The sequence below is a fragment of the Canis aureus genome, chromosome 30 (assembly GCF_053574225.1).
Source record: "Canis aureus isolate CA01 chromosome 30, VMU_Caureus_v.1.0, whole genome shotgun sequence".
Classification (NCBI taxonomy): Eukaryota; Metazoa; Chordata; class Mammalia; order Carnivora; family Canidae; genus Canis; species Canis aureus.
In genome coordinates this window covers 31,791,602-31,811,295 of record NC_135640.1, presented here as the reverse complement: position 1 = coordinate 31,811,295, position 19,694 = coordinate 31,791,602, and the positions used below count along the sequence as shown (strand labels likewise).

Sequence of the window (19,694 nt, the reverse complement as noted above, 5' to 3'; positions counted from 1 at the left end):
TCCCTGTTGAAATACAAGATGGCAAGGCCATATCCACCATCGTTCTCTCTGCCAGCAAACTTTGGAGCCTTGGTCAGCCGGGGAAGTTTAATGACAGCTATACAAGTGATCTTGGGTTTGTTTTGGGGGTTTTCCAAAGCAAGAGGGGGAAAGCAATTTTATTTTTATAAAGATGAAAAAAATGCCCAGAAACCCTTGCCAGCCAAGCCCTTTCTTCATATATATGTATTCCCCGCCCCCCGGCTTCTTGATTCCTCTTACTTCCCGAGCCCCATGAAAGGCAAGTTTACTGTCCTGGACAAAGGGTGGTTTGTGTCCTTTTGCTATGAGACAAATGGGAGAGGGGGAGGAAGGAAGAGAGACTCAGGGTTCAAATATTTCTTCTAGACAATATGAAGTCCTGCTGCTGCTGGAGTAGCTGCCCTGCTCCACGCAGGGGAAGAGTTAGGGAGGACTTGTGAGGTCAGTAGGGCCAAAACTGTGTCTTGGTCTCCCTGAGTGAGCCAGAGCTCCACTGAAAACCTAGCTTACCATCTCCAACCTCATTCGATCTAAACAAAGAAGGGTAGAAAGATGAACACAACTCTTGCATGGGTTTTATTTCCCTTTGGCTCCAATTGTTTGTGCGTGCCACATACTCACCTATGCTTTGGTGTGTACACTCTGATGTAAAGAGTCTGTGTGGCTCAGTAACAGCCAGAGGGGCAGGGTCCCAGTCTAGAAGCACGGGTAGGCCAGGAAGCAGATGCCTGTATTAGTCTGCTACTGCTGTCATGATAGCATACCAAAGACTGGGTGGGGTAAACAACAGGACTTGATGTTTTTGCACAATTTTGGAGGCCTGAGATTAAGATGTTGGTAGATGTGGTTTTTTCTGAGGCCTCACTACTTGGCTTGTAGTTGGCCATCTTCTCCCTGTGTCTTTACATGGTCTTTTCTCTCTCCTGTCTGTGTCCTAATCTCCTCTGATAAGGGCACCAGTCATATTGGATAAGGGCCTATGATGATGACCTCATTCTGACTTAATGACCCCTTTAAAGACCCTTTGTCCAAATACAGTCCCATTCTGTGGTACTGGGGGTTAGGATTTCAGTGTGTGGACTTTTTGCCAGACACGATTCAGCCCATAGCAGTTCCCTACAACAAAGGGACTTGCTAGGGGCTGGGGAGATGTGCCTAAAATTATGTTCTCAATAATGTCCCTACCCTAGTGATGGGAACATGGTAGGCTCTTTTTAACAGTGGTCCACTTCTGGGGCCCCTGGGTGGCTTAGCAGTTGAGTATCTGCCTTCGACTCAGGGCGTGATCCTGGGGTTTGGGGATCGAGTACTGCATTGGGTTCCCTGTAGGAAGCCTGCTTCTCCCTCTGCCTATGTGTCTGTCTCTCTCTGTGTCTCTTATGAATAAATAAATAAAATAAATTTTTTTAAAAAAAAGATGGTGGTCCACTCCTGTTCTCCAGGCAAAACACTAGGTCTCTATTATCAGGGGGCTCACCCTCCTCCAGGGGAGCCATGAAATCTCAAGCCATGGGAAGAGACTTGGGACTCTGGGTTCAGGTTCCCAATCTGGGCTGTACCACTGCTCACCAAGTAGGTAAGAGATGTCATCTTCTGAGTCTGTTCCTCAGGTGTAAAATGGGGGTGGTTAGAGAGAGATGAGTGGACTCAATGATCCAAGGACTCACTGACTCCGAGCCTTGCAGTGGTTAAGGGCAGGGTGCCAAAGTGAGGAGTAGTAATTGGGTGTTGGCTAGAATAACTGAGAAAGCATTTGTGCTTGCTCAGAACTGGGTGTTTCCCATAATCTTTGCTTGGGCTGAAGCCAGTCATCCTCCATGACTGGCTGACTTTTTTGGTCAAAAGGAACTCATCTCTCTTTCTTCTGTGCTTCCCCCCTACCCCCTCAAAACCAAACAAAGAAACTCTGCCCTTTGGAGCCAGAGCAGCACATGCTTTGGGAGGGAAGTCTCAGAGAAAGTCTCTCTCTGCTTGTTCCCCTCAGTCATCACCTCATCTGCCAGGCTCCAGCTGTGGCCGACACGGCTGGGATGTCTTTGCACAGCTCCAGATGCTGCCCTGGAACTCTGAAGGCCAGTTACTGAGAGAGAAGGCTCTGGCAACAAAGTGAAGGAGTTAGAGCAGGAGTCAGACTAAGATAACCCCAGCAATGTCTCTTCCACTCTGGGTTCTGGAATGTTCTCACGAGAGAAGCTTGCCCTGGGTTGACTGTTCACTTGGATGACTCTTGGGGCTTTTACTTCACACAGGACCCCTTGCTGGAGTTTGAGGGCTCAAGGAATTGCACCCTCCCCTCTTCACCTGAATCCAGAAGTAACTGAGGATAAGCAAAAAGGGGAGGAGAAAGTGCCCTAGGGCACAGTGCTGAGTTTCCTAATAGAAACCAGAGAATCATACACAGGCCAAGGAGCAAGAGACCAAATCTGTGTGTCCCAGATCTCGATCCGGCCAGATCTGAAGGATGAGGGATGGAGCCCGGGGCTGAGTGATGACCCGGCAACTCTTTCCAACAGATAATGGAAGAGCCTTCTGCTAATGGATGTTGGCCTCATGAAAGGAAATACCAGGAATTGGGAAGAAAGGCCTCTCCACACTGCCGCTGTCCCCAGGACCACCACCCAAGATATTCAGGGTGAGAAGTCTTTACTGACACCTAATGTGACAGAGGGGAGGTCACACTGCAGGACACTGACAGCTTAACACTGCACATCAGCCATTCGCCCTCTTTGTCTCTGGCAGCCCTTTGGCTAGCCCGCCACCAGGATTTCTTCCCTGCCTTCCTCCTGGCCAAGCTGCAGCTCTTCTTGTGTTGCAGGATCCTCTGCTCCTTGAAGACACTTCCCCCACAGCATTTCCCTTGTTATGCAGAGAGAATTTTAGCTGTTCATCCCCTCCACTGCACATCCAAGGAGCATCAAAGCACCCTGTCTCCCTGGGATTTCACCCTTTGACATCTCAGAAGAGCTAGCAGGGACTTCACCCTTTCACTCTCTCTGGTCTGTGCAAGTGGCAGGAAACAACACAGACATTTACTTTCCTACTGTGACGAGTGATGCCACCTCCCCTCGGAAAGCAGAAGTGCCTACAGTTAGCGTGGGTGTTTGTTAGAATCCTTTTTATTTACCGTAAGACCTTACCCTGATGAGCTAAGTGCTCTCCTCGGCATTCAACAGGGTAATGAGATCAATAGAGTGAGCCTTTATATTAGGTCAATGCCCAATTAACCAATTCTGGTTTAATTTTTGAGAATGGTGTGAATTATGGAGCTAACTTGATTCTTTTTCTGAACAGAACCCAGATTTCAACTCAGCTTCTTCAATGGTCCATTCTTTCCCCACTAATTAAATTGCTTCCTAAAATATTTGCTAGATACGTACATTGATCTGGACGCTACAGGTTTTGGACTCTAAGTCAGTTGATTATTTGTCTGTTGCTGGATCAATAGCACACTTTGAAAATTATGATAACCTTATGGTATATTTTGGTGTCTCCTGGAGCAAATTCTTTCATTGTCACGCCTTTTCTCAAATTTCTTGGCTTGACCTATGAGGCTTTGCCTCCCGTCAATTTTTTTTTAGAGAAATCAGCTTTATTGTGATAGAATTTATATACAAATAAAATAAAATTAATGGAAAATGAAGTTATTGTACAATTCGATGAGTTTTGACAAATAGGTATAGTCATGTGACTATAACGGTTATGATATAGATATGATAATGTTCTACATCATAACTGTAAATTTTGTCACCTCAAAACTTCCCTTGTACCCTTTTGCAACCAAATTCCCTCACCTCTGGCCCCTGGCCTGTTCTGTCACTGTGGGGTTTTTTTTCTTTTCTAAAATTTTAGAATAAGGGAATCCTACAGGGTGTAGTCTTTAATGTCTGACCTCTTTTCACTAAGCATAATGCTTTTGGGATCACCCACGTCACTGCAGGAAGCACTAGCTGTTCTTTATGCTGGTGACAATCCATCGTGTGAATGTACAGCACCGTGTTTCCCATCCACTGTGGAGGGATCTTTGGGCTGTCTCCTGCTTCTGAGTAAAACCTCGAGGGGTGCCTGGGTGGCTCAGTTAGTTAAACATCTGACTCTTGATTTGGGCTCAGGTCATGATCTCAGGGTTGTGGGATTGAGCCTTGCAACAGGCTTTGTGTTCAGTGGGGAGTCTACTTGAGATTCTCTCTCTCTCTCTCCCTCTGCCTCTCTTCATGCATGATCTCTCCCTCTCTCAAGTAATAAATAAAATCTTTTAAAAAATTAAAACAAAAAAACCCCCTTTGAATTAATATTTGCATACAAATTTGTGAGTGAACACATGCTCACACTTCCGGGTAAATACCTAATGGTGGGATTGCTGGGTCATGGTCATATGGCATGGTCTTATGTTTACTTTTAGAAGAAATATTTGTGTGTTATGGTTCCTCTACATCCTCACCAGCACTTGCTATTATCAGATTTTTAATTTTACCTATTTTAATAGATGTATGGTGGTGCCTTATGGATGTTCAAATTTGAATTTGCCTAAGGACTAATGGTGACCACCTGTTCATGTGCTCATCTGGCACCCATATTACTTTTCGGTAAAGCATCTGTTTAAGCTTTTTGATTTTTCTTTTTTAAGTGGAGTTGTTTGTTTCCTTGCTGATTTTTGGGAGTTCTTGATATATTCTAGATACAAGGCCCCTCAGTCAGCTATGTGATTCTCAGATATGTAGCTTGTCTTTTTCTTAACTGTTTTCATAGACCTAAACTTCTAAATTGTGCTGAAGCCCAATTTAACAATTTTAATCTTTGGGGCCCTGAGAACTCTTTGCTAACCTCAGATTCCAAGGATTTTCTGCTATGTTTTCTTCTTTAAAGTTTTATATTTTTCATTTAGGAGTATCATCTATTTGAATTTCATTGTTGTTGTAGAAAGTGAGAGGTTTACGCCGAAGTTATTTTTCTTTTCTTTTTGTTGGTTTATGGACATCCAGTTGTTCCAGCGCCATGTGTTGAAAAGATCATCCTTCTTCCATTGAATTGCTTTTGCACCTTTGTAAAAAATCACGTGGTCATGTTTGGGCGGGTCTATTTCCAGTTCCTCTGTTTTGTTCTACTACTACCACACTGTCCTGGGGAGACAGATAAATGAATAAAGAGTTCACTCATTTGTTAGGACTCAGCTCACACTTTTATCTGAAGAGTTCTCTTGAAACATTACCAGGTAGGACTGACCTCTCCACCTTTGCTTCTTCGCAGCCCTGGTCCCTCTATCTCAGACCCTCAGCTCTGTGAGCTGCTTCTTTTTTTTTCTTCTTCTTCTTCTTCTTCTTCTTCTTCTTCTTCTTCTTCTTCTTCTTTTTCTTCCTCTTTCTTCTTTTCTTCTTCTTCTTCTTCTTTCTTCTTCTTTTCTTCTTCTTCTTCTTTTTCTTCTTCTTTCTTCTTCTTTTCTTCTTCTTCTTTCTTCTTCTTTTCTTCTTCTTCTTCTTCTTCTTCTTCTTCTTCTTCTTCTTCTTCTTCAGATGGGGGGAGGGATAGAGGGAGAGAGAGAGAGAGAGAGAATCTTAAGGAGACTCCATCCCCTGCATGGAGCCCAATTTGGGGCTCTATCTCATGACCCTGAGAACATAATCTAAGCCACCCAGGTGCCAAAGGAGAATATATATATATATATATATATATATATATATATATATATATATATATTTTAAAGTGGGCTCCATGCCTAGTGTGGAGCCCAACATGGCACTTGAACTCAAAACTATGAGATCAAGATCTGAGCTGAGACAAAGAGTACGATGCTTAACTGACCGAGCCACCCAGGCACCCCAGCCCTGTGAGCTTCTGCAGGGCAGGGACAGTGGCATTCCTTTATAACTGCCCAGTACAGGGCCTGTCACATAGCAGTGCTTAATGACGTTTGTTGAATAAAATGACTAACAGTGTATGAGCTGAGTGCTGTCTACATTCAAGAAGATGGATAAGAGGCCACATTCAGCGAGAGGCTTTTTGTTCACAGAGTAACTATGTCACGAATGAGGAACAGACAGAGACATTTTGCTGTCTTGCAGTGGTGAGAAATATTTTTGTCTTAGTATAGCCCAATTCAGGTAAAGAAATATATTTATGGCTTATAGCTTTTTTTCAATCAAAATGAAATAGTTATATTATACCCCAGGGGAGAAATGTTATTTTTCATATCTAAGATCATCTATTTTATTCAATAAAATAATATGAATGAGGAAACTGGCACTGAACTGTCCACATCTATTTGAGAAGTGATGGTCATTGGAAGCCTTATCATCCTTTATCCTGGAGTGGAATGTGGCTCATATTGGGAAACTAGTCAGTATCAGGCTGTTTCTTACTGTTGTAAAGAGTTTTTCTAGTAAGGAATTGATTGTCAAGAGACCAACAAAGCAAAATTTCTTTCAGCCTTTTGTGGGACATGGAAATAGCTTGGTAAGTCAATTTTCATAATGGTGCTCTTTATAATAAAATGTTGCCTGTGATGTCTCTCAGCTATGGAGGGTTGCCATGTGTTTCTCTTCTGGGTGTTAGGGGTCAGGGAGGGTCAGAAACCCAGGGATAGGGGATGCCTGGGTGGCTCAGCAGTTTAGTGCCTGCCTTCAGCCCAGGGCATGAGTTCTGGAGTCCCAGGATCCAGTCCCACATCAGGGGATCCAGTCCCACTGCATGGAGCCTGCTTCTCCCTCTGCCTGTGTCTCTGCCTCTCTCTCTCTCTCGAATAAATAAATAATCTTTAAAAAAAAATAAGGAAAGAAACCCAGGGACAGACTGACTCACTGTCCCTTCTCTGATATTTCAGTCGGCTCCAGGAGACAAGTGATAAGCCTGGAGAGGTTGGCTTGGAGGCTCTCTAAATTCTCAAGCACTTCATGTTTCTTCCTTCCCCAAAAAGGGAGATCCTCAGGATCTAATGCATTGTCTTAGCACACCATCTTCACTGATGCAGAACTGTTAGTGAGTGATTTTTTAAAAAATATTTTATTTATTTATGAGACAGAGAGAGAGAGAGAGAGAGAGAGAGAGAGGCAGAGACAGATAAAAGGAGAAACAGACTCTGCAGGGAGCCTGATGTGGGACTGGATCCCAGGACCCTGGAATCACGCCATTAGCCAAAGGCAGATGCTCAACCACTGAGCCACCCAGGTGTCCCATGAGTGATAATTTTTAAGTCACCACTACCGTGTCACATCTATGGGAATTGGCCCTCTTATCTTCTTGCATGTTTCTCACTGTCGACCAGACACTTTGCTTCTTCAAATAAAGCAGCACTCTCCTGGAATGTTGCTTGGATTTTGATTGTGTTTTCTTTGGTTAGTGAAGAATTTAAAGTTCTACTTTCATAATAACCACACCAAATGATTTACTTAAACCTGAAAGTGAATAGTTAGTTATATGTTTAATTTTCAGAGCCATGAACCTGCGTATGAAGATTATGAGTAGGTAATACCATCATACTGACTTTGAAAGAAACCACACATATAAAATCTGTAAGGTCCCTCCAAAAATACTGAAAGCCAAATACAACCTTGACATTTAAAGGTGACTTTGAGGGGTAAGACCTCATTTTAGCAGCTCGAGCAACCTCTTTTTTTTTTTTTTTTTAAAGCCCCTTTCTTTAAAGAGAAATTTCTAAAATATTTAACCAGCATCTGTCAAGTCTCCCAGAAGTAACCCATGAGCAGCGCTACCTGTGTTCTGGGATTGTAGTGGCTGCTAGGAACATAAGCCACAAATAAATGAATCCAGGGAGGAGATGTGTACATGGACTTGGCAGTAACAGTTCACTGAGAAGTGACTGCTGGGCAAATTTTCTTGAGTAAATAATTAAAAAAGAAAACAGAAAACAAAAACCAAACCAACCAAAGCTCAAAAACAACAATGAAACTGTGATGGTGGTGGTGATGATGATGATGATGATGATGATAATGATGCACCTGGGGGGCTCAGCTGGTTGAGCATCTGACTCTTGGTTTTGGCTCAGGTCATGATTTCAGAGTCATGGGATCAAGCCCCATGTCAGGCCCCATGCTCAGCACGGAGTCTGCTTGTCTTTCTCCCTCTGCTCCTCCTCTGAGCTCACACACTCTCTCTCTCAGATAAAAATCTAATAAGTAGGTAAGTAAGTAAGTAAATAAATAAATAAAACAATAAACCTCTGACATTGTGGTTTATTTTCCTTAATCCTGACGACAGTGTCATGGCTGTTATCATCCTCACCTTGCAGACATTGAAACAGAGTCTGGCTCTATCCTTTGATTTTGCCCAGTGCCACATAAGAGGTCAGTGTTGGTCCTGCTGGTCTCCAGAACCTCTCCACACAGTGACTCTGATATCACTGAGTGCTCCCCACCAGATGTGGGCCTATTATTCCTACATGATTCCCAACAACTAAGATTCGATTCCTGCATCAAAGGTCCCTGTTTCTTTAGTTAGAAACGCCTTTGTTTCTGCAGTTTCAAAAAGAGGCAGAAGCCTGTGGTTCAGGAAATGTGAGCGGGAACAACCCGGGAACTATACTGTATTTTTCTTTCAAACTACTAAAGATTTTCTCCTTAGGAAAAGGCCCCCTGTGTATAATTAATGTACCAGCCTCATAGCACTTCTCCTCCACGGAGGGCCAGAAGGAGTTTGAGCTTTCATTATCTGAGAAGCAGCAAACACCAAACCAGAAGGTGGAACTCAGCTGAGCCTTTCTCCCATTCTGTTTTCTTTCTTGTGGCTTCTCTGTGGTCAGAATATTATGAAAGCCTCCCGGGGCCCAGAGTCTGTCAAGGATCTCATTTCTCTTCTGCGGCAGCTCACACATGCCTGCCTGTAACCACCCCTTCATGGGGACCTTTTCCTGCTGAGAGTCTTATAAATAACAGCTCAAGAAAGCTTGTGGGGTTGGAAATTCTTTACCCTTCTTTGGCTTTCTTGCCAATATTTTGGGGGTAAAAATGACTAGAGTTTTATTTTCTGTCAAAGCTTGTCAATATCAGCTGGGGTCCAAAGATATTTGAGGCAGGTTGGAAGGTGGTTTCTGGCAAGTGAAAATCAAATAGATGGTCTCAACTTTAAGTCCAGGTAAAATAGCCTCCCCCTGTCCCTGGCTCCTACCTCCCCGCCAGAAAATGAATCCCTGATAATTATATTACTTGATGTTTGTGCCAGCAATTAACTTCTCCTGGTCACCCTGAGTGCAAATGTAGGGAAGAGACACCTGGAGCTGATAGAAGCTTGACTTCTTTTTTTAAAAAAAAAAAAAGTCCCTCCCCATTCTTATCCACTAAAGGGTTATGTTCGTATGTTAAGAAGGAAATCAAAATTACTCATAGTTCCATTACACAGGTATGAACACTATCAATATTTTGCTAAGATTTCTCTCCACTGCACATATAGGACTTTTTTTTTTTTTTTTTACACAACTGAAATTATAAAGTTGACATTATGTCAACAGGAGGGCATCTGCATCTCTTTCATGGAGCCGAGAAAGGTTTGTTTGTTTCAGGAAATGAATCCTCATAGGATGAAGTCGGAATGATTATTTTGACATTTTAGGAAAAAGCAGAACACGCCTTGAAATGGGAGACTCCTGATCCATCTCCTCCCCAAACTCATCCCTCCCTCTTCTCGACAGCAACAACAGGTAGCAAAAGAATGCTTTGACTTAGAAGAAGTTATTAAGACTCATGGAAGACTTGGACCCACAGGAATCTGAAGAAGGGAGAGACAACATTAGCCAGAGAAATAAGGGCACATTGGTGATGGGAGATGGGATTAGGGTTTGCTGAGGAAGGGCCAAGAGAGTAACACAGGGAGAGGCAATAATAAGAAAAAGCCAGTATGGCGGAGATGGGGTTTCATTCACCCCTGTACACATCCCAGCTTGCTTGCAGCAAGGCAGGGTCATGGGACAAGGTGTGTTTAAAGAAGGTGGAAGTAACAAATTACTCTCAGAGTGAGGTAAAGAAGAGCTGGCATATGACTCTCCAGCTGCCTCTTCCTCTGCCATGGGGACGGAGGTGGCCTTGCATTACAAATGGCGCACCATGGATCCTTGAGAGACTTCATGGACTTTCTGTATAAGCGTATGAAACAAATGTGAGTTGTATTAAGCTATTGAGATTTGGGGGTGTTTGTCACTGCAGGTACAACCTATTCTGTCCTAACTATCTGGCCTTGCAGGTTTCCACAGCAGAAGCTGATGGTGCTAGAACTTTGCTTTCCTGATCCTGCTTGTGGCTTGGTGTGGGCAAAGTGCCTGTGTAGCACAGTTGGGATCCACTGTGGGGCTTCTGAAAATGGTTTTCCAGCCTTAGGAAAAGAGACAAGTGAGGCAACACTGCCTTTCTTCCTACCCCCTCTTTTTCTTTCTTTTTTTTTTGGCCAGAGGTTGTCATGGGTGGATATGGTGCTGGGGACTGTGGCAGCCTCCTTGGAACCATGGGGAGAGTAACATCACTGACATTCTGAGGATGGCAGAGCAGAAAGATGGAAGGTATCTGGGTCTTCAATAATACCACAGAGCCAGTGAACTAACCGTGGAGCTTCCCTGCCATTTTGCTTTTTTTTTTTTTTTTTTTTGCCTTTTTGCTTTTGATGGAATTAGGAACATCCTTTACATTTTTTAAAAAATATTTTATTTATTTATTCATGAGAGACACACAGAGACAGAGACATAGGCAGAAGCAGGCTCCCTGGGGGGAGCCTGATGTGGGACTCAATCCCAAGACCCTAGCATCATGCCCTGAGTTGAAGGAAGATGCTCAACCACTGAGCCACCCAGGCACTCCCATCCTTTTCATTTTAACCACTTTTAGTGGGTTCTTCCCCTACTTGCGGTCCTAATATCCTAGCCATCCTTCTAACGGTAAGTAGTACATTAATAATAAAATCATTAATATCACTTTCTCCTAATTACTGGGAACATAACTTTATAGTTTTGCCATTTGTGAAAAGCTGAACTCAGGAAATATATTTAGGGGCAGGGCTTATTCCCCAAAGATTCTTGTTTTATAAAAGGATTCATCCAGTAGGGTTATTTCAAGAAGCAGTAACCGGTGTGCATTTAAGTGATGAATTACAAAGCGCAGGCATTAGGAACCATCTGTAAATTGATTATCAACACCAGGTGAAGTTGAATGGGCCTAGCTCATCGTAAATGTTCGATAAAAGGCATCCATTAGTACCATTATGTTTATGTCAATGGGCTGCACTTTTTGAACCAAGATTCCATTGCAGATCTGCTGGCAGGAGGACATGGGTGCTGAATCTGGCTGGCTGGGCTTGGCTATGCTGCCGTGACACACGAGCCACCGAGCAATCTCACTGGCCCACAGCAGCATCAAGGTCTATTTCTCCCTCATCCTGTAAACCCATCTTGGGGATGCTGGGGCTCTGTTCATACCATCTACAGTTCAGAGGCTGGTGGAGCAGCCTCTGTCTAGAGCACCCCTAGTCTCATGGCAGAGGGAAGAGAGACACACACCATGAACCATGCGTTGGTCTTTAAAGCTTCTGCCGAAAGTGGCACATATCACTTCTGCCCACATTTCATTGGCCAAAGCAAGTTGATGTGGAAGGAGGGACACAATGAAAGAAAACCAGAGTTTGGTGACCAGAGGCACCGACCTGGAGCATTTGAGACCATAAATCAGCCCACTTACCCTAAGATGACGCCATTTTTCAGGTCATTGCTTGTGTTTGTGACATCTTATCACCTCTCTGTCCCTGAAGATCCATTCTCTTTTCTCTTACAATAAAAAGAATGCTCAGTTTCTAGCTGGACTGCAGGTTACATCCTTTCTTCCCCAGGCTCCCGTGGAGTTAGGTGTAGCTTGTATCAAACTCTTGGATCAATGGAAAGTGAGCCACTGTGATATATGATCCAGATCATTCCCTTAAAAGGAAGAGACAGATGCCCTCTCCTCTACCCTTGGCCATTTCCAAGTGTCTGAAATTTAGAACCGTGTTGGACCATCAGTGGACAAGGATGACACCCTAGGGATGACAAATCAGCAAGGTACAAGGAGTTCCAAGCCCCTCAAGTTCTGTGCCATTGAGACACCATACCAGCCTGGCTTTCTCCATAAGAGATAAATAGATTTTGGTTTATTTTTCGCCACTGTTATTTTGGGTTTGTATTTTAGCAGTCTTTACCCATTTCCTACCCAATACATTCCATTTTTGTAAAACTCAGCTGGCATTAAATAATAGCATGGAAAAAAGCAAGGTTATATTTAGTAATAAAGATGCCCAACTGTGATACTTCCCTGACGCCACCTGTGGGGATGCTCTTAAGACAGTGCACCTGCTCCTTAACTATGATACTCAGCCAAAGAGAGTGAGAAATGCCTCCTACTGTTAGATATGCCAACTTCTTGGAGTAAAGACTGTACCTCTTTAACTCCATCTTTATCCACTTTGTCTTGCAGACATCCTTCCTGTAGAAATATTGTCCTGAATGGTGGACTGAAGAAGAAGAAATACAAGTGGACAGGTCTCCAAACCATACCTAAATCCTGCATCTCAACAACGAAGTCACAGAGTCTTTACTCTGCAGGAGCCAGTGGTTAAGTCAACAGTTCACCTAGGTTTCTGGCCTCTTTGTCAATGTTTCCTTGTGTGCTGGTATAATTTCTCCTATTTGCTAGTATTATTTCTGGTAGAAATGTCACACAGGTTTCACCTCATGTGTCAGCTCATATCTTGGTAGGGGCACCATGGGCACCATGTTGAAAAGGACTCTGTGTCAGATGTCTTAGGTGGGTTTTCTGAAACAGAACCTGAGATAGGGATTCCAAAGCTCTCGGTTCATTGAGGGAGGACTTTCCAGAGAAAGGGAGCAAAGGAGCCGCATGAAGATGTAGTCTCAGCTGCAGCCTAGCTTCAGTATGATGCCTTGAGGGCCTGGGCGCACAAATCACACCTTACAGCTGGTTCTGCCTTGAGGCAAGAGGGCTGGATTTCCCTAATCCCTTATTTGTCAGTTGTTGGTTGTAGGCTACCTTAGATGAGCCATGTCTCATTTTGTGGAGGGCAATTCTCTGGAGGTGAGGGCAGCTGTAAGCCTCTAGCAGGTGGCATTCATAGCAGCTGGGAGAAGGACAAGGATACTTGCCAATAAAGAGGATCTGGCTTGCACACCCCAGCATCTATTATTCTGCATTCCTGCTCAGAGAATGAATGTTGTGATCAATTAGCAATGTCTGCCATGGGCACGGGAGCCATCGCTGTAGAGAAGTGTGTAGAGGTCTCATGCTAGGAGAAGAGGGAGGGCTAAAATAGGTGCTGCTCCACATCAAACTACTACAGAGTTCAGTCAGGAAGGAAGTTATGTGGAAATCACAGCAAGTGATTTGTGTTACAGCCCAACCATTGCCTTATAAACTGAGATCTGGGACTACCTCTTTCCTGAGGACACAGAAGCAGAAAGTGATGGCAAGATCTGTAAGTTGCAAGCAACAGAATTCACCCCTGCTCACTTCACACATTAGGACTGTGGGAAAGAAATGGAAAGAACTTATGGAATTTAGGGCTAATTCCAGGGACCTCAGCAGCAGAACCATACAGATTGCTTCCCAGGGTGGTGCCATAACATTCAGCTCCAACTACTTTTGGTCTCTATGTTTCTGTCTTCTCCTTCTCCTTCTCCTCCTCCTCCTCCTCCTCCTCCTCCTCCTCCTCCTCCTCCTCCTCCTCCTCCTCCTCCTTCTTCTTCTTCTTCTTCTTCTTAAGATTTTATTTATTTATTTGATAGAGAAAGAGAGAGAGAAAGTACAAACAGAGGGAGCAGCAGGCAGAGGGAAAGGGAGAAGCAGATTCCCCATTGAGCAGGGAGCCCAATGCAGGACTCAATCCCAGGACCTTGGGATCATGAATCGAGCCAAAAGCAGATGCTTAACTGACTGAGCCACCCAGGAATCCCTTACTTAACCTTATTTTTAGCCTAATAACATTTATCTGTCCCAGGATCCTATCCAGGGCACTATATTACATTTCATAGTGTAAATCCTTAGGATCCTTTACACTGTGAAATTTTCAGGCTTTCCTTGATTTTTTTTATGACTTTGACACTTTTGAGGAATACTGGTCAAGTATTCTGTAGCACATCTTCTGCTTTGAGGCTCTTCAAATTTTGGCCCAGTTTGAGCCTAGCATCTCCCTCCTTGGATCAACTGGCCATAGCCAGGGGCAAGGTGGAGACAGAGCAGCCCATGGGGGTGGGAGTGAAGGTGGAGGTAGGGGTGGAGGGAGATCTTTGTGAATTCCAGCCACCCAAGCTTTTGCCTATAACTGGTGATCTAATTAGGCTCCCCTTCCTGCAAAATTAGATGACCTGAATTATAACTCCCAGCAAGATGATTTACATGTGCCCCAAATAGTAAAATAAGAAGCAGCACAGAACTAATGGCCAAGGTCAAGCAATTATAGAGAAAAAAACTGAGTTTTTCTGAACAGAACCAAATATGTGGCTATTGCATACTTTATTTTCTGTGCCTAAACTTAAAAAAAGCCAGTATGCCTGAAATTCCTTCCCCATTGCTAGTCATTTTGATTACAGTGTCGCTGCATGCAGCAATTTTTGCCTGTAAACAAAATAGCAAATCCCCAAATGGTAGTTTCCTACAGATTACAAGATATAATTAATTTGTTATTTCTTTTGTTTCTCTCCTCCACCTCCACTCCGAAGATTATGGAACAATAGATGTCTGAGACCCTTGGTTAAAAGCAACTGAAGAAAATTCAGAAATCTGATTCATCTCTAAATAGGTCATTTGCACAGCAAACAACTGTAGTGCTCACTGAACTGAGCTGAACTCATTGAATTCACTGATTCTTGCCTTTATTTAGAAAACAAAGAATTTATCCAGGAAAGCAATTAAACTCTGGCCTCTTTAAAGACACCTGTTGCTCTTTGGCACACTGGGCTATTATTTGTTTGCATAAGATGTAAAGGTTAAGGGAGTTAAAAATTTTTTTTTAAGATTTTATTTATTTATGAGAGAGAGAGAGAGAGAGAGAGAAGCAGAGACATAGGCAGAGGGAGAAGCAGGCTCCATGCAGGGAGCCCGACGTGGGACTTGATCCTGGGACTCCAGGATAATGCTCTGGACTGAAGGTGGTGCTAAACCTCTGAGCCACCAGGGCTGCCCCAAGGTTAAGGTTGCCTCTTTGTGGCTACATCACGTTGTCAAATAGAAATGGTCTTATTGTGTATGTCGAGCTGGGCAAGAAAGGTAGAGCGATGATTTCCAAGTTCCTCATGATTCTTCTCATCTCTAACACCCTGAAGAGAAAGAGGGAGGAAGGGCAAATTTTTGAGGCCGCTGTTTTTCTGCCTGGCTTCTTTCACTTAGCATAATGTTTTCAAGGTCAATGCACATTGTAGTGTGTGTCAGGTGTCCCTTCCTTTTTACTGCCAAGTAATATTTCATAGCATTCACACACGATATTTTATTTATCCATTTATCCATTTATCCATTCATCCATTTATCCATTGATGGGTATTTGGGTTGCTTCTTTTCTTTTTTTTGACCATTATGACTAGACTGCTAGAAACATGTGTACACATTTTTAAGTGAATTTGATGTGTATTTCCATTGAATATGTATACCTAGGAGTTGATATATCAGAGGTCACATGGGACCTTATTTAAATAATATTGGGGCACCTGGGTAGCTCAGTGGTTGAGAGTCTGTCTTTGGCTCAGAACGTGATCCCAGGGTTCTGGGATCGAGTCCTGCATTGGGCTCCCCGTGGAGCTTCCCTTTGCCTATGTCTCTGCCTCTCTCATGAATAAATAAATAAATAAAATATAAAAAATAATATAACGTGGCAACTCTAGGAATCAGATTCTTACCCCTTTCCAGAGTTTGTGTTGTTGTTTTAGTGGCTTTTCTGGATGAATCCTGTAAAGCCTGTGTTCTCTGTCATGGATGGCCATGAAGTCTCTGCTCATTTCACTTGGTGATGTGCTTCATGATGGGACAGAGGTTCCTTAAAAACCTAGCACCAATGAGTCTTTCCAACTTCATGGGGAGCTCTGTGTGTGTACTGAGGGGCAGACCTTCAACCCCAGAGAGGCAGTTTACAGCTTTTCTTTGGCCTTCACTTCCTGCTTGCACACAGCCTCAAGGTCAGTTGGAGGTGAGAGCTTATGGCCTTTGCAGCCTTTCCTGAGCATAACACAGTGCAGGGCATGCCTACCATCCTATGTATGTGTGTGGCTTTCTAGAAGCCCAGGAATATTTTTGGAGCTTTTCAAAAACCCCTGTGAATAACTCATTCTTTGGCTTTTTCTTTTTAGCTTCTTGGTTGTTGGTTGGCCTATTGTTTGGTGCATCATCAGTCTACCTTCTTCCACCATTTTGGCTGACACCTCCCTCCTACCCCCACTGCAGTGCATTTTTATGGTGATGGCATCACAAAGTCTTGGAATTTCATCTTTGAATGTTACTTTTTTTTTGTCATGGTCTAGATTTTGGTATTCTATCTGGCTTTTTGTTTACATGGAGTTTCAAATAATGGGAAAACCTACCATCAGAAAACCTTATATACTAAACTGTCTCTCCATTTCGGGTTCAGATATCAGATCACTGTAATCATGGAGCAAAATCATCACATGCCAGAGAGACAGAGGACTCATGGTTACTCCAAGTAAGTTGGGAGGCTTCCTCCAGAATCCTCTATAGGACAAAGGGCATGAGAAACAGGGCAGAGAAGAAAGACAGCAATTAATTTTATGTCCCAACAAAAGGGGACATTCAGCATGGTTTTGCTTTCCCCCTAGAGCTCCCTCTGAGATGGACACCAACTCCCCATAGGATCTCAGCGAGGGTAATATATCCTGCCCTACCTTGGCCTCATTTAAGTCCAAGCTAGTCCCTAGTAGACATTAGCGAAAGGCCCAACCCACTACCCACCTCACGCCTCTATCCCTTGCCTCTGGGCCTACCAGGCTCCTGTTGTCTGGGAAATCAGCCTTGCAGGGAAGCCACTATCTTTCCTGTTTAGGAACTGCTAGGGGAGAAGCTTTTCACAGCCAGGCCAGAGCCAGAGACGGCTCCTAAATGTTGCCCCACTATGCTGCCCCTGTAGGTGTTGGTGGAAGGATGATTCAGCTCAGATGAGGTAAGTGAGGGGGGAAGATGCCCCTTGGGGAGGGACAGCGGGCGAGCCTCAGCAGCAGCCTGCTGACCGCCCTGGCTGTGACCCTGATTTGCAATTTCTCCTTTGGAGGCTTTCAAATCACATTAGGCTCTGGCTGTTGCTGACTTGATGAGCTATGTCAGAACTGCCAAGAGCTCTTCTGCTTGGCCTCACCAGGTGGCCCAAACCCCTTGGGAGTCAATGTTTGCAGCCTCTAGGCATTGCTTGGCCTGCTTCCCTCCGCCAGACTGCCCCACCTGCCTTCCCAGCTGCCCTCCTGCTCCCACGCAGGCTCCCATGTGTTTCCCCCAGGCGTCCTGGACCAGCTATCAGACACGGGCCCGGCGTGTTCTCTGAGGTGGCTAGATCCTGTTCCACCAGTGGTCTCAGCCCTGGCTTCACATTTCAGTTATCTGGGGAACATTTAAAAATACCAAAGCTTAAATCCCACCCTGGGCCTATTAAATCAGAGCCTTGGGCAGAGGCCTGTGATTTTCAGACGAGGACCGTGAGATCATGAGCAGGGATGTGACTTCCCCACTTTGCACAGCTAGTGAGTGGCAGTGTGGAGACAGCTCTGGGCATCCCGACCCTCCACTCGGTGCTCTTGGCACTATGACTAACTAGCATTGTTATTATCTCTGTGTTATTTCTGTACCTGCATTTCCCCACCCAGACTCCTTGGACTCTCAAGACTTTTATCCCTAGATATGGTAATGGAGGTTTATGTATTTCTATTGGGTGTTTTTTTTTTTTTTTAAAGATTTTATTTATTTGAGAGAGAGACAGAACATGAGTGGGGGTGGCGAGAAGGGGTCAGAGGGAGAGGGAGAAGCAGGCTCCCCACTGAGCAGGGAGTCCAACTGGAGCTCAATCCCAAGACCCTGAGATCATGACCTGAGCTGAAGGCAGATGCTTAACCAACTTAACCCCCAGGCACCCAACTATTGGGTATTTTTGAAAGCTTAATGGAAATCATGCCTTAATTTGTGAGTAGAACACACAGGCTGCTACTTAGTAAATGTAAATCGTATGGAAGAAAAAAGCTTTTAAAACTCAAGAGCCAATAGCAGAAAATTAATAAAGGGGTCACTGGTCAACTTTTTATATGTAAAAATAGGTTGGGAAGTGTGGCACAAAACCGCCCTGACTACGACCCTTGTGACCTTGTCTAAATCCTAGTTGTCTCACCCTCCAGGGCTCTGGCCAGTGTATCTGGCATTGTCAGAAATGTCAATGGGCTGGATGCATCGGGCAATCTAGGTAAGGCCTAGTTGTTAAGATGTGGAGCTCTGAGCAAACCACCAGGGGAATCTAGAACATTCTCAAATGTCCCATCCCAGAGTGGAGGCTTCCAGGCTCTGAAGCTGGACCTGATAGCTATGCTTATCAGAGAATAAAAGTAGAGAAGTGTAGGGTCAAGGACATGGGCACTCAAGAGAGTGAGACAGTGAGGTCTTAAACGCAGTGAACCCTGCTGTTGAATGGCAGGTACTCACTGGAATGTTCTAAGAAACAGTGGAAAAAGTAATGAGGCGAGAACAGGAATACTTTTTGCCCATGCTCCCTGGGGTAGCCTGCATAATGGATGCCAAAGATGTCCATGTCCTAATCCCCAGAATCTGTGAAATATTGTGGACTATCCTGGGCCCAATTTAATTACAAGTGTCTTTCGAGGAAGGAATCAGGAGGGTCAGAGTTGGAGAGGAGATGTGACCATAGAAGCACAGGCCAGAGGGGTGTGGCCACGTACCAAGGAATGCAGGCAGCCTCTTGAAGCTGGAAAATGCAAGGAATTGGATTTTCCTCTAGAGATTCCAGAAAGAACCAGTCCTGGTTTTAGCCCAGTGAGACTGATCTTGGACTTCTGACCTTTAGAATGTTAGAAGAATTCCAGATGACAGTCATAATGCCTTCTATAGATAAATGAGGGGTTTTCATAAGAGGCTCTTAATCATAAGAAACAAACTGGGGGTTGTAGGAGGGGGGAGGGTAAGGGGGTCGGGTAACTGGGTGATGGGCATCAAGGAGCACAGGTAATGTCATGAGCACTGGGTGTTATATAAGACTGATGAGGGGCACCTGGGTGGCTCGGTGGTTGAGCATCTGCTTTTGGCTCAGGGCATCCTGGGATCGAGTCCCACATTGGGCTCCAGGCAGGGAGCCTGCTTCTCCCCCTGCCTATGTCTCTGCCTCTCTCTCTGCGTCTCTCATGAATAATTAAATTAAAAATCTTAAAAAAAAAAATTTAAAAAGACAGTTGAGTCACTGACCTCTACCTCTGAAACCAAATAATACATTATATGCTAATTAATTGAATTTAAATCAAATAAAAAAATAACTGTGGGTTTTTTGTTGTTGTTGTTTAAAAAATTAATACTTGACTACGGTCCATGCTGGAAGCTGGGAAGCAACTCTTTCTCCTCTCCTGACTCTCAGCTTCCAGAGGCTTCTCCTCCTTAGAAGGAACTGCAGTTAACTGGTTCCTTGCAGACACTTGCAGAGTAATTCTGACAAGCAGGTAC

At 44.2% G+C, this 19,694-nt stretch overlaps 1 long non-coding RNA gene across 1 annotated transcript; it reads right to left on the bottom strand.

The window, feature by feature from the left end:
• Positions 1–15,059: 15,059 nt before the first annotated feature.
• Positions 15,060–19,375, bottom strand: LOC144301645 (uncharacterized). Its single transcript, XR_013368385.1, has 3 exons — positions 18,923–19,375; positions 16,559–16,706; positions 15,060–15,307 (listed from the first exon to the last, which is right to left on the bottom strand). It is a non-coding gene; the product is annotated as an uncharacterized LOC144301645 (long non-coding RNA).
• Positions 19,376–19,694: the final 319 nt, after the last annotated feature.